The sequence below is a fragment of the Salmo salar genome, chromosome 09 (genome assembly GCF_965601325.2).
Source record: "Salmo salar chromosome 09, fSalSal1, whole genome shotgun sequence".
NCBI lineage: Eukaryota > Metazoa > Chordata > Actinopteri > Salmoniformes > Salmonidae > Salmo > Salmo salar.
In genome coordinates, this window is record NC_138299.1 from 12,239,472 (window position 1) to 12,255,142 (window position 15,671).

The window sequence follows — 15,671 nt, forward strand, 5'->3', positions numbered from 1 at the left end:
AATACATTCCTAAAGAAAATAAATGTACTTTTTACTCCATACATTTTCCATGACACCCAAAAGTAGACCATACATTTTTTAATGCTTAGCAGGACAGGAAAATGGTATAACTCACACACGTATCAAGAGAACATCCCAGGTCATCACTACTGCCTCTGATCTGGCGGACTCACTAAACACACATGATTTGTTTGTAAATTATGCCTGACTGTTGGAGTGTACCCCTGGCTAAAAAACAAGAAAATGGTGCAGTCTGGTTTGCTTTATGTAAGGAATTTGAAATGATTTATACTTTTACTTTTGATACTTAAGTATATTTGAGCAATTACATTTACTTTTGACACTTAAGCATATTTAAAACCAAGTACTTTTACTCAAGTAATATTTTACTGGGTGACTTTCACTTGAGTCATTTTCTTTTAAGGTATCTTTAAATTTACTCAAGTATGGCAGTTGGGTACTCTTTCCACCACTGGTTAGTGTTACAGTTTATTGTACAGTTTATGCACAATAAGCCGTCACAATGTTGCTCGAGGGAATGCCTCTTTCCAATTCCGAATGTGACATTTATTTTCTCACTCCTACCTAACATATAGTCTAAATGTTGAATAAACTTCATTTGAACTTAACTCTACCTGTCCGCTGATTTCGTCCTTATTCGACTGGAAATGTGAGACAAAATATTCACAGGAAATTCATATTAACTGACTTCCAAACGTTGGTCTCTGTGTGCCTTCTTTTCCCCTCACCGTGGACGGGTCATTATACCCATAAAACCTAGCGGTCACACACGGAAAATGTTCCAATCGTCTGTACATGATTTATTTTCCAAACACTTCCAATTAAATACATGTTTGGTTGTTGGCTTAACTTGGCGTGACGTTGTGATAACCTTGTAATTATCTCTCGAACAAGGTGAGTTTGATCAATTTATTCGCCTCAATTTACTGTCAAAAATTCGAAATGTTAATTAGCAACAGAGAAGACCTCAGCAAGACTACAAATTCCTGCTGGTCATTCTTAGCCAACACTGTCAGCTACCGCTCACTAGCGCGATCAGATACCTTTTTCTGCCTTTCCATGGTGAATCCATGTGCTGTATTGAAATGAATAAAGTGTTCAACTTCTTACGTCCCATTCTTTCTTAGCTAGCCACAGACTACACTTTAGCTAGCTAGTTAGCAGAGCAGTAGATCAAATCATTTTGTTTTACCTAGCCTACTATAGATCATTGTCTGTACAGTATGTCGACTTCGGTGTCTATTTCAGACCTTATGGCATTTTTCAAGGATGAGCATTAAAAGGAGAGAAGACTACTAAGTCTGGCCATATGGAGAAGTGCAGCTATAGTGATGGGGCAACTTAAAGGTTTGGTGAGGGCCAACATGAGGAATAAAGTTGATCCTGTGTCAGTGAGTGTACCTCCACCCCAATTAAAAATTTTCGCCTAAAATGACAGACCCAAATCTAACTGCCTGTAGCTCAGTACCTGAAGCAAGGATATGCATATTCTTGATACCATGTGAAAGGAAACACTGAAGTTTGTGGAAATGTGAAATTAATGTAGGAGAATAACCCATTACATCAGGTAAAATACAAAGAAAAAAACATGTATTTTTTTTTTTTTTTTGTACCAACTTTGAAATGCAAGAGAAAGGCCATAATGTATTATTCCAGCCCAGGTGCAATTTAGACTTTGGCCACTGTATGTGTATGTGCAACGTTTTAGACTGATCCAGTGAACTATTGCATATCTATTCAAAATGTTGTATCAAGACTGTCCAAATGTGCCTAATTGGTTTATTCATACATTTAAGTTCATAATTGTGCACTCTTCAAAACAATAGCATGGTATTCTACACTATAATAGCTACTGTAAATTGGACAGTGCAGTTAGATTAACAATAATTTAAGCTTTCTGCCCATATCAGATATGCCAATGTCCTGGGAAATGTTCTTGTTACTTACAACCTCATGCTAATCACATTAGCCTACTTTAGCTCAACCGTCCCGAGGTCGGGACACCGATCCTGTAGAGGTTTAAGTTTGAGAATCTTAGCAATACAATGTGTTCTATACAGCTGTCAACATTCTACAAGGAAAGATAATCATTACCCAGATGCGACTTAGATGAGTGATAACGCAATTCTAGAATGTTGTCATTGATGAGAACGAATGTAAAAATCTATTGACATTTAGAATGATTGACGTTTAGACATCCAGTCTGTATTGTAGTTGCATAACCAGAGACAAATCTTCAAAGTAACAGTATTTATTTATTCAGAGTGGTACATGCATTCACACTGTATATGTCAAGTGATAAAATCCCAAGTTATCAATTGAACATTTATGGAAAAACTGCACTTGTTAAATATTTTACAGCTGTAATGTCAATCAAAATAACTTTATATTGAATAAAAATATAAACGCAACATGTAAAGTGTTAGTCCCATGTTTCATGAGCTGAAATAATAGATCCCAGAAATGTTCCATATACACAAAGTGTACAAATTTGTTTCCATCCCTGTTGGTGAGCATTTCTCCTTTGCCAATATAATCCATCCACCTGACAGGTGTGGCATATCAAGAAGCTGATTAAATGGCATGATCATTACACAGGTGCACCTTATGCTGGGGACAATAAAAGTCTACTTTAAAGTGTGCAGTTTTGTCACACAACACAATGCCATGGATGTCTCAAGTTTTGAGGGAGCGTGCAATTGGCATGCTGACTGCAGGAATGTCCACCAGAGTTGTTGCCAGAGAATTGAATGTTCATTTCTCTACCATAAGCCGCCTCCAACTTTGAAAGAATTTGGCAGTACATCCAACCGGCCTCACATCCGCAGACCATGTGTAACCAGGATAGCCCAGGACCTCCACTTCCAGCTTCTTCACCTGCAGGATTGTCTGAGACCATGAACATAAAAATTATAAGCCTCAGAACCTCACATTGTAAATGCTGGGATGAAATCTCAAACATTAAGCTTCAAATAATCAAACTGGTGTCACTGGGGACAACACTGTCCACTCTATAGCATAAACCAGTCAGTAGATTAACATTTACTTATTGCATGTGAATTTGCTTACTTTTGTGCAGCTGATGATACTGAGGAGTATTTCTGTCTGTAATAATGCCCTTTTGTGGGAAAAACTCATTCTGATTGGCTGGGCCTGGCTCCCAAGTGGGTGGGCCTATGGCCTTCCCAGGCCAACCCAAGGCTGCGCCCCTTCCCAGTCATGTGAAATCCATAGATCAGGGCCTAATGACTATTTCAATTGACTGATTTCCTTATATATGAACTGTAACTCAGAATCGTTGAAATTGTAGTTTGATTTTTGTTCAGTAAATATAGCACATTTCTTACAACAAATGCATTTCAAGGTGTTCAAAGTCATGCATATAGCACTTTCCTCTTGGCAGGTCTCTATAGGTGACCAGGGGATTCTCTCTACCACATGTGAATGCTCCCGTGGAGCTCCTAAGTGCAGCCATGCAATTGCATTTTTGCGGTTGACAAGATCGGCTGTATGGATGTGTAATGTGAGTGGAGGAAGCCACTTGTGCCCAATCAGATGCAGTCAGTGGAGGACCTTTACCCGGCCGAAGACTACTAAGTCTCTGCCCCTAGAGCCGACAGAGGAGGATATTCAGTGGCTAAGGAACCATCTCTGGTGCAGGTTCAGTGGAATGGCATATCTGTACCAAACATAATTATTTTTAAAGGCACCTGGAGCATGCATGCAGGCATCCTGGCTGGCATGGCGCTGTCGGTGGAGCAGCAGGAGGCTATACCACAGGCAACAGTTGGACAGTGCACCAACCCCAACTGGCACACCATGAGGAGAGGAAGGTTGACGGCCAGAAATTTGGCGCAGCAGTTAGAGCCAAGCACGTTACTCCGTCGCTGTTAAAAAGGGTCCTCAGATCCCAGTCATTGGATGGGGTGTTGTCTGTAAAGTGGGGCACAGATAACAATGAGGAGGACATCAAGGCATTCAAAATGGCTACAGGGATGGATGTGCAGGAGTCAGGGCTTTGGGTTACTGGCACCAGGTCCACTGGATCAGCGTTTTCGTCACGCCTCCTGTTAGTACCTGTTTTCAGGGAAGCCAATGGTCCAAAAATATTCCACATATACAGAACAAAAATATAAACGCAACAATTTAAAAGATTTTACTGAGTTACAGTTCATACAGTCAATTGCAATAAATTAATTAGGCCCTAATATATAGATTTCACATGACTGGGCAGGGGTGGAGCCATGGGTGGGCCTGGGAAGGGCATAGGCCCACTGGGCAGTCAGGCCAGCCAATCAGAATGAGTTTTTCCCCACAAAAGGGATTTATTATTATTGCTTCTCAGCTAACTAGGCAGCTAGTTTAAGTGGAATGATTAACTGACAATATTTCAAATTAACTTCCGACAGCAAAGCAAAGGACTACCTGCTATCCCAGCATTATCCCTCGTGCCTGGAACTTCAATGTTTCCATTGAACTCCAAATAAGAAGTAACTAGAGTTGGACAGGATACACCCTACGAAAAATCACCTGGACTGCTTAACGAGACAGAGCGAGATCTAAGGATGGGAGAGTCATCACTTCCAGCAGATCTCCTTGTTGAGGGTGAGTTTGATCATGCACTGCTTCTCGTGGGTTGAGCCTCATGTTCCGCATGTAACGCCTCATGTCTAAAACATGGGGAAAAGGGGACATAAAGTCAATGTCGATGCACCAAGAAATTCTGTCTTAATTTTAATTTTTTTTATATTTTCCAATTAAGAACATGCAAAACAAAAGTGGAAAGATATTAGACAACAATAGGACAAAGTGACAGAAACAGACGAGTGTAACAAAAAATAAAAATAATAATATATATACAAACATACAATAAATAAGTCATAATAAAGAGTGAAATAAAAAATAATGAGACATTGGATCATATGGTCACCTGCCGTAAGCTACACATTATACATTACGTGTGAAACATATAAGGATTATATAGAGATTCAATCAATGTGATGTGGGGGGAGATTCTCCATATAGTCAATAAAAGGTGGCCAAATTCTGTAAAATGTCTTTAACTTATTCCTCAAGAAGTAAGTGATTTTCTCCAGTGGGATACAACTATTAACTACCGATAGCCACATTGCAACTGGCAGGGAGGAATCCGATTTCCATTTCAAGGCAATACATTTATTGGCCATCGCTAGCAATATTTCTGTCAGCTTTATAGTATGGCATTGCCTAAGATTGGTGTTAGTAAAGTTACCCAGTAGACAGACCTCCGGGTCTAAAGGGAATGCAACCCCGTGAATTGAGGATATGGTATCGCATACCCCCTGCCAGAAACCGTGTAGTTTTGAACACTGCCAAGTGGAATGGAGGAATGTTCCTTCATCTGAGCCACATCTAAAACAAAGGGAGGAGATATCAGGGTTGAACTTGTGCAGTCTAGATGGGGTGATATCTGCTGCCTTTGATACTGTGAACCACCAGATCCTCCTCTCCACCCTCTCCGAGTTGGGCATCTCCGGCGCGGCCCACGCTTGGATTGGGTCCTACCTGACAGGTCGCTCCTACCAGGTGGCGTGGCGAGAATCTGTCTCCGCACCACATGCTCTCACCACTGGTGTCCCCCAGGGCTCTGTTCTAGGCCCTCTCCTATTCTCGCTATACACCAAGTCACTTGGCTCTGTCATATCCTCCTATGGTCTCTCCTATCATTGCTATGCAGACGACACACAATTAATCTTCTCCTTTCCCCCTTCTGATAACCAGGTGGCAAATCGCATCTCTGCATGTCTGGCAGACATATCAGTGTGGATGACGGATCACCACCTCAAGCTGAACCTCGGCAAGACGGAGCTGCTTTTCCTCCCGGGTAAGGACTGCCCGTTCCATGATCTCGCCATCACGGTTGACAACTCCATTGTGTCCTCCTCCCAGAGTGCTAAGAACCTTGGCATAACCCTGGACAACACCCTGTCGTTCTCCACTAACATCAAGGCGGTGACCCGATCCTGTAGGTTCATGCTCTACAACATTCGCAGAGTACGACCCTGCCTCACACAGGAAGCGGCGCAGGTCCTAATCCAGGCACTTGTCATCTCCCGTCTGGATTACTGCAACTCGCTGTTGGCTAGGCTCCCTGCCTGTGCCATTAAACCCCTACAACTCATCCAGAACACCGCAGCCCGTCTGGTGTTCAACCTTCCCAAGTTCTCTCACATCACCCCGCTCCTCCGCCCTCTCCACTGGCTTCCAGTTGAAGCTCGCATCCGCTACAAGACCATGGTGCTTGCCTACGGAGCCGTGAGGGGAACGGCACCTCCGTACCTTCAGGCTCTGATCAGTCCCTACACCTAAACGAGGGCACTGCACTCATCCACCTCTGGCCTGCTGGCCCCCCTACCTCTGAGGAAGCACAGTTCCCGCTCAGCCCAGTCAAAACTGTTCGCTGCTCTGGCACCCCTATGGTGGAACAAGCTCCCTCACGACGCCAGGACTGCGGAGTCAATCACCACCTTCCGGAGACACCTGAAACCCCACCTCTTTAAGGAATACCTAGGATAGGATAAAGTAATCCTTCTACCCCCCCCCTAAAAGATTTAGATGCACTATTGTAAAGTGGTTGTTCCACTGGATATCATAAGGTGAATGCACCAATTTGTAAGTCACTCTGGATAAGAGCGTCTGCTAAATGACTTAAATGTAAATATAGAGCTGATGGAGGAAATTAAACTGGATCAGTCTGTATCAGGAGTTCAATGTGGATGTAACACCATCCCTGCATAGGTCACTCCATAGACCCTCATCAAGATCAATACCCAGATCTTTTTCCCATCTAAATCGGGGTTTATGTAGCTCAGGCAGTGTTAGTCCTGACATAAGAGCATCGTAAACACGGGAAATGGTCTTGGAACAGTGGTTGGTCTGCATGGCAGAGTTGTTCAATAGGTGACATCTGAGGTAGGTTCCATTGTCATTTGAGAGTCACCCTAATAAAGTTTCGTAGTTGTAGGTAGCTAAAGAAGTCCCCTTAGACAAGTGGTATTTCTGTTCCAGCTGATCAAAAGACAAGAACTCCCTCCTCATAACAATGTTCCAGAAGAGTGATCCCCTTTTCAGACCACGGTCTAAAGTTACTATTCTGGAAAAACATAGGGATCAATTTATTGTTCCATAAAGGGGTTTTAGGGGAAAGGAATCGCCCTCGTCTGAACAGCCCATGCAGTTTGCACCATGCCAGGACAGAATGTATGATTAAAGGGTTGTCTGTGATGGTTTTTATAGATTTTCTGTCCCATTTGTAAAACAATTCTGCCCCAGTGTCATCATTTACCTCAAGCTTTTCAATGTTCAACCATGAGGGAGAGGGACCATTGTCAAACCTCTGAGCCAGAAACCTAGACTGTGCAGCCCAGTAGTACATTCTAAAATTGGGGAGGTTTAAGCCCCCTTGACCGTAATCAAGGGTCAGTTTATCCAGGCCAACCCTAGGGGTTTTGCCGTGCCAGATAAACCGTCTGGTTAGCTTGTCGAGAGAGGAAAAGAATGCTGCGGGCACCGGGATAGGGAGAGATTGAAACAAATCTAGAAATCTGGGTAGGACATTCATTTTAATGCCATTGATTCTACCCAGAAGAGTGAGAGGCAAGTCCATCCATTTACAAAGGTCACCCTCCACCTTTTGCAACAAACTGGCCAGATTGAGTTTATAGAGGTTGTTCAGATTACCATCCACCATTATGCCCAAATATGTGAAGCCCATAGGCGACCATCTAAAAGGAAACTTGTGCTTGATGGTATGACGGTCAATGATAGACAACGGTAAGATTTCGCATTTATCAAAATTGACCTTATATCCAGAGAAAGAACTATAACACTGTAGTAGGATCTGCAAGTGAGAGAGGGAGTGTTCTGGGTTTGTTAGAAATAAGATAAGGTCATCCGCAAAGAGTGATTGGGTATGGGGGCCCACCTCAAACCATGCATGTCAGGGCACGTTCTAATAGCCTCAGCCAACGGTTCGATGGCAAGGGCAAAGAGGTGGGGGCTAATTGGGCAACCTTGTCTGTTCCCCCTATAGAGGAGGGAAAGAGGAGGAAGTAATCCCATTGGTAGCAATCCTAGTTTTAGATTTGTAGAGTGATTTTATCAAATTTACAAACACGGTACCTAAACCAAACTTTTCCAAGACCCGAAAGAGGTATGGCCATTCAACCCTATCAAAGGCCTTTTCAGCATCGAGGGACACTAGGTATTTTGTTTTTCTTAGCAAGGTGAATTATGTCAAAGAACCTTCTGAGATTATTGGAGGACAATCTATTAATTATGAAGCCAGTCTGATCTGGGTTGACCAACAGGGGAAAACATAACTCCAGTCTCTTAGACAGCATCTTGGTGACCAGTTTACAATCTGTGTTAAGGAGAGAGATTGGTCTATAGGAGGCGCACTTTAGTGGGGTTTTCCCTTTCTTGTGGATTACAGCAATCACTGCTTGAGAGAAAGACTGGAAAGCAGTTGTCTTCCCCGGCTTTTTTAAGTACCTCCATAAGGTAGGGGACCAACAGCTCCCTAAATTCTTTATAGAACTCTGGAGGGAAGCCATCCTCCCCAGGAGATTTATTAGAAGGTAAGGATTTAATGGCCTACAACAATTCAGGAACTGAGAAGTGTTCACTCAGGCGCTCTCTGTCTTCCTCTGACAGGCATGGGAGGTTGAGAGAGGAGTCGATCTCTGATAGACCATCGCTTGATTGGGAAGTGTAGAGGTCTTCATAGTATTTCTTAAAAGTATTATTCATTTCAGTAGGGTCGAAAGATATCTCATTAGTAAGAGTTTCTATAGCATTAATCGTCCTCTTACTTTCCTCTGCTTTCAGTTGCCATGCCAATACTTTGAGCTTTCTCTCCAAGCTCGTAATAACACCGTTTTGATTTAGTGATGGCCCGCTCAGCTTGATATGTGTTCAGAATATTATATTTCAGTTTTCTATTTACCAAAAGCCTGTATAGATCTTTAGTAGGTTCTCTCTAGCTCGGAGATTTCAGATTCAAGGGCACTCAGTTCGGCACCGTGTTTTCTCTTCAGCCCTTTAGTATAGGAAATGATCTGTCCCCTCAGATAGGCTTTCAATGTTTCCCAAAGAATGAAACTGTCAGGAACGGAGGGTTTGTTTGTCAAAGTAAAAATATTGATCTGCTCTTTGATGAATGCACAAAATTCAGGTTGCTTTAGGAGTGTAGAATTTAGTCTCCATCTATATGCTCCATTTACCTTGGTAGGAATGGAGATTGATAATACCTGAGGAGAATGGTCACTAAGCAATCTGGGGAGACACTCGACATCTAACACTATGAAACAGTTGGGTCGATAGTAAAAAGTGATCTATGCGTGTGTGTTGTGTGTGTGAATAAAAAGAGTAGTCCCTATCCTGTGGGTGCAACTGTCTCCAGATGTCTAGCAAATTAAGATCTTTCATGAATGACATAGTGAGCTTGGCGGCTTTGGTAAGAAGTGAGGGTTTAGCAGAAGAACTATCAAGAACTGTATCTAAACAAAAATGTAAATCTCCTCCAACCATTAGCCATCCTGGTGGTGCTTGAGCGACCTGAAGAAAGACATTCTGTATAAACATATGGTCATCGAAGTTAGGAGCATAAATATTCAATAGGGTCCAAGACTCTGAAAACATATGGCTCTGCACCAAAACAAACCTGCCCGAGGGATCAGAGATGGTGTTGTTGACGCAGAAGGGGATGTGTCTACTTATCAAAATTGCAGTTCCTCTTGCTTTGGAGTTAAAAGAGGACGCGAAAACTTGTCCTACCCATCCCCTCTACAATTTCTTGTGTTCGCTGGCTGTAAGATGTGTTTCTTGTAAAATCACAATGTCAGCCTTTAATTTCTTAAGGTATGTATAGACTCTTTTCCTCTTAATCGGGCTGTTAAGACCTTTTACGTTGAATGTGACATATTTTCGTGGATTAAGCATAGGTTGGGTTTCAAATATGTAATCGAATGGAAATCTCTCATATGTAAATAGTCAGGAAATGTTTCAACTTTGGTTTGAACACAAAAGTGACCTATGTGTCTCTTTAGGAAGGAAACAACAATAAACATAGAAAAAAAAATAAAGAAAAAAAATCCCACCCACCCCGATTGTCAGACTAAAACAACAATCCCAACAATCAAACATGAATACACTTGTAGAGATATGTTGCTGCTCGCTTTCCATCTTGCTCTTACTAGCTAAACCTTGGCGTAAACTAAAACCTGCGAGCTCTCTAAGTTGAAAACAAACGTTGTGAATAGACATTTATGGCTGAATATTTACTGCCCACGGTAAGGGCTGCTTGAGTCTCTTTTCGGGAGAGGAGAAACATAAATGGGGGGAAAGCAGTGGGCCTAAACCCACTTATTTGCTTCGCCCAGTGGATATTGACTAAACCAAAACATACTGTCCTGTAAATGTAATAGAACTCACCCCGGGGAAAAAACGGTTAGTTGAAAATGTACAAATCAATTATAGCGACCGGATACCGGGGTAAACTGATCCGAATTCCAAGAAGATATCAGCAGTTCAGTCCAGATAAGAGAAAACAAACAAACTGCATCTTATCCCCCAGAGAGACTGTCCTGGTTCAGATGCGGTTCAGTTTTTTGAGAAAAGTGAACCCTTCTCCCGGTGTGTTGAAGAGATGGCTTCGGCCTTTGTACTGAACTTTCATCCGCGCAGGGTGGATGAGGTAGCCGGTGATGTTCTTCTCCTTCAGTGCTTTGGCGGCAGGTCTGAACTGCTTGCGACGTCTGGCGAGATCCGCGCTCATATCCGGGAAAAGGCTGACCCTCTCGCCATCGATGGTGATGTCCCCTTTGGCTCTTGCGAGTTGCAGTATCTTCTCTGTGTCTTGGAAACAGAGGAACCTGATCAGGACGGCCCGTGGGGGCTCATCTAGCCGGGGTTTCGGCGCTGATGTTCTGTGGGCGCGTTCGATTTCCAGCGGCTTGGTGAAGTTGATTATGCCTAGGACATCCGGGATCCATTGAGTGAAGAAACGGACCGGGTCACGGCCCTCGCTGTCCTCTTTCAATCCCACCACACGGATATTACTACGTCTGCTCTGGTTCTCCATCTGGTCTACCTTGTTTTTGAGGTAGGCATTGTCCTTCTGCAGTTGTATCAGAATCTGGTCATGTCGAGCGATGGAATCTTCAACTGTGCTAATGCGCAACTCAGCCTCAGTCATTCTCAAAAGGAGATCATTCATGGAGGATTTCAGGTCGTCAATGGAGTTCTGCCGATTTCTTGTCAATTTTCATAGAAAGACCTTTGTTACCATCCTGAATTTCCCGGAGGAGAAGCCAGCCTGCCGAGAGCAACAGTCTGGAACTGTCGTCTGAGTTATGAGGGCTAATGCTAATCTTGCTAGCTGTAGCGTTATCTTGGGAATCAACAACATTTTGGTCGCCCTTCTTGTCTCTGGGTCGGAGGTCCATGGCTCTTTGGGAAGGTAAGGACTTGACAATTTATCAGCCGATGTTAGAATATTGTTTCAACGTTGTTATTTAGGTAATAATAGAATAACTTTGAAGAGCTTGGTTTGTCAACGTCTGTTCAGCTCCGTGGCATCACGTGCTCCCCCAATTTGATCATATTTGATGAGTTACTGACCTGTCTGTCCACAGGCTCGATGTGCTATAGTCTCCACAACTGGATGCTTGTGCTTGGATCACACTGGCACAGGATGTCCATGCACCGGATGGTCTGAGGGATGCACTCCTGTTGGACTGGAAAAAACAAAAGAGGCATTTGGTCAGTGGTAGGTCTTTTTCAATGCTGTATCAACATCTTTATCTGGACAGAAAATGCATTGTTTATCATAACACAAACCCACTGTGGACAATGTGACAAGTGGTCCCTCAACACCCAATCCTCATGCCTCATTGTTTGTACTTGTTTCCCAATAAACAGCTACTTCTCTGATGAGTTGGACTTGGAGGTTTACAAATGCACAGCAACTCTGCACCAGCACATTACTATAACAACCCAGATAAGGTGGGATACATCTCAGGATTTTGAAATCTTTTAGCTGAGCATTTGCCCTCTCAACATGGATCCCATTTCTTGCTATGTCTTTTGTGAGATGTATCTTGCTCTCTGTGAACCTTCCATGGCTCAGGAATGTTCATAGTGACTGCTGCAGGCATCAAGCTCTGGATCAAGAAGCCTTTGTCTGCCAAAATCATGTCTCCAGATGTTAAAGATCTTCTCAAACCCCGACTTCTGGACAATGGCTTTGTCCAACACAGATCCTGGATACAGATCACTGCAGTATGTTATCACCGCATTAGCTGCAACTCCCAGGAGTAGCTTGAAGGAGTGCATTGAACGATACACAGTAGGTTTGCTGCTGCAGATCCATCTGACTTGGAGTAGCAACTGCTATGTCAGTACAGTCAATGACCATCCTGCAGTTTCTGCTGAACCCCTGAAAATACGCAGGCAAGCACGTTTGGTTCTTCTCCCGACTTGGAACACTCTTCATGATGCTAATTAAAAAATTAAAAAAAACTTGTGGATCACATGAATGTAAGTGATGGTAACATTGCTGGCAGTGCTTGCACTACAACAGAATAGTTCAGCCAGGTGCAAGTTGGTGTATCTGTGACAACATCATAACACTTGATCCTCAAATGACAGCACCTCAACCCTCCACTTGGCAAAGTAGACAATGCAGGCCTTGTAACGTTCCAAGTATTCAACAACGATGTTGAATATGTCTTTGTCTGGAAGTCCTGTTTCCATCCAAAGTACTTTCAGACAGCTGTGATCCTGAATACCTGTTGCAGGTATACAGTTGATTCTCCTGTAGAACAACTTCAACAACACTCTAGGATACTATTTGCCTGAAGAGGTGAAGTATTGTGATGAGCTATATGACTGTACTTATGATTCTAATTCTCAAAAGGAAAGTTAAAACCTGGTAGGGGGATCATCTGAAACGGAATGACATGCAGGGATGGAACATAAGGATTTTGGGCACTGACCAAAATACCGAACCAAAATAGCTTGTTAGCAGCTAGCAAACAGGGCTTACCTCATCACACCGCTCCAGCGACGCCTCTCGCTTACAGAGGTCAGAAACAAAAACGTTTATTGGAGTAGTGGTTACAATCTGGTACATAGCACAGAACCATCAAATAAATTGTTTTTGTCACATGTGCCAAATACAACAGGTGTAGACCTTACCGTGAAATGCTTATTTACAAGCCCTTAGCCAACAATCCTTGCATCTCATCAACGGAGAGACCTAAGGTTAATTACTTAGTTACAAAGGCCAGGGTAATTAAAACATCTCAACTAGGGATGCACGATATATCGGTGAACATATCGTAATCGGACGATTAGCTAAAAATGCCAACATCGGTATCGGCCGATGTCTAGTTTAACATCCCGATGTGCAAAACCGATGTTAAAGCTGACGTGCATACCTATATAACGTAGGTACATGACGTAATGACGCCACGTAAAATTTTGCGCTATACGTGCAACACAGCATTCCTAAACTAGCCCACAATGTCTGCTGTGTGGATCGAGCAGTCAACAAGTCAAGCAGTCATTTGAAAGAGTAACATTTCAACGAGACAACTCAAAGGCGAAATCCATTAAAGCCAAGATAATGGAATTCATTGCCCTTGACAATCAACCGTTGTCTGTCGTGGGTGATGTTGGCTTTCGCCAACTGGTCGAGCACCGGTTAACACTACCAAGTGCGCTATTTTTCCGATGTTGCCCTACTGGAGTTACACAGTAATAGCGTCACTGCTATTAGCTTCACGACATACATACTATGGAACGCCGTTTGGGTCTTTGCGTGTCAAAAGATACAGTAGCACTGTCAAAGCTGTACAAAAAAGTCAGCAAACAAGCAAACACCACCCACAAACAATGTGTTTACAATACCGCGTTGGTAATAAAGCATCATTTGTTCGACCGCAACTTCTGGGGTAGCTAGCTTTAGCTTGGTACTTAGCTAGCACCAATACAACCAGCCTGAAAACAATGACCAGTAGAAACTGCAGTCATTTTCACTATTCTTAGCGATGATTTAGGAATCCTTGTGAGTAAGTATTAGCTAGGTTGCCACTTGTTGTTCGCCTATTGAAATTGAACTTCAGTCCATTAAAATACATAGCAAGCCAGCTACTTAACCCTGTTGCCCAAAGCTAACGTTATAAGCAGCCAGCTAGCTTCATCGGGCCAGTGAGGCTCAACCGGACCGGGTTATGTGTTGTGAAGCTAGCCACAATAAGGATTAGGCACAATAGTGGAATTTGCGGTTTGCCTTCAAAATAAAACTGTCATTGACAGTGATGCAAATGAATACAAATAATAGAATTACGCCACACTTATTTTAAAGGCTAACCGCAAAGTCCACTATTGTGGCTAATCCTTATTGTGGCTAGCTTCACATAGATGGGTCTGACCACCATTAATCAAATAAGAACTGTCTAATAAATTAGGGTTATTTTTAGATGACACCTTGCTATATAATTAGCTAGCTAACTATATAGCTACTGAAATAGATGTCGTTTTGCTATGTTTTTGGGGAAGAACATGGTTTGCATCCATGAGCTAGCTAGCTTTTTTTATGACCAGCACTATAGGTGTGCGAGACAACTTTACCAGCATCATAGCATACGTATCGATGAATCTTTGTGACATATGAAAAAAGAGTGAGTGTAATCAATGTGTAATAACTACGTAAAAATGTATGAACACGTTCAATTATTATGTGACGTGGAGTCATATTCAGGTCCTGATTGGTCAACAAGCTTATTTGACGTGCATCTTTTTTGACACGCAAAGACCCAAACGGCGTTCCATAGAAATCTTGGTTGAGAATGAAACGAATTTAAAAAAAATACGAAACAGCACAGCAAGTAAGTGAAAGAAATAGGTTTTGATTATGTTTTTACTGGTAATGGGGACATACGTAAATGCCAACAAAATAACTTTTTGGTCAGTGTGGTGTGTAACCTTTTTTTAACTAGGCAAGTCAGTTAAGAACAAATTCTTATTTACAATGACGGCCTACCACGGCCAAACCCGGACGACATGGGCCAATTGTGCGCCGCCCAATCACAGCCGGATGTGATACAGAATTGATTCAATCCAGGGACTGTAGTGACGCCTCTTGCACTGAGATGCAGTGCCTTAGACCGCTGCATCCGTGTGTGTGTTAACTATTTAACTGTGCTAGAATGCTTAAAAGGCCGCTAAAATGTAAAATAAATCGGTTTCGGGGGGGTTTGGCAGGGAAAATATCGGATATCAGTATCGGCGCATCACTAATTTCTGGTAATAAAACAATGCTATGGTAGATAATTTGGAAGATGCTAAACAACAATACACATCAGAAATACACAATATCAATTATTTAAACGGAAAACTACAAAGACCATAATATCTACTAGTTATACTATTTCACTTTACTTGCTAGGTTGCTGACAGTTTGCGTGGAGAAATTTAGGTTTTTCCCACCCTGCAACACTGCCTTGAGTGACGTCAAAACTTGCGACAGGATGTGTAGTTCTGTATGATAGCCACATTAGCGGCTAATTAGCGTTTCATTTTTCGGGGGTAATTACAGGCGAATA

At 42.6% G+C, this 15,671-nt stretch overlaps 1 protein-coding gene across 4 annotated transcripts in view; it reads right to left on the bottom strand.

Moving 5' to 3' along the window:
• kidins220a (kinase D-interacting substrate 220a) overlaps positions 1-15,671 on the bottom strand; it is a 116,207-nt gene that overhangs the window by 91,536 nt on the left and 9,000 nt on the right. The window contains exon 1 of one of the 4 annotated variants that reach the window (XM_082955626.1): positions 1,065-1,249. The exons of 1 other annotated variant lie outside the window; for it this stretch is intronic. The gene's annotated coding sequence lies outside the window, so the exon portion shown is untranslated. Of the gene's footprint in view, positions 1-115; positions 137-635; positions 766-1,064; positions 1,250-15,671 lie in introns of those variants that run through there. 2 more of the 4 variants (XM_082955625.1, XM_082955627.1) reach the window with 2 other exon arrangements.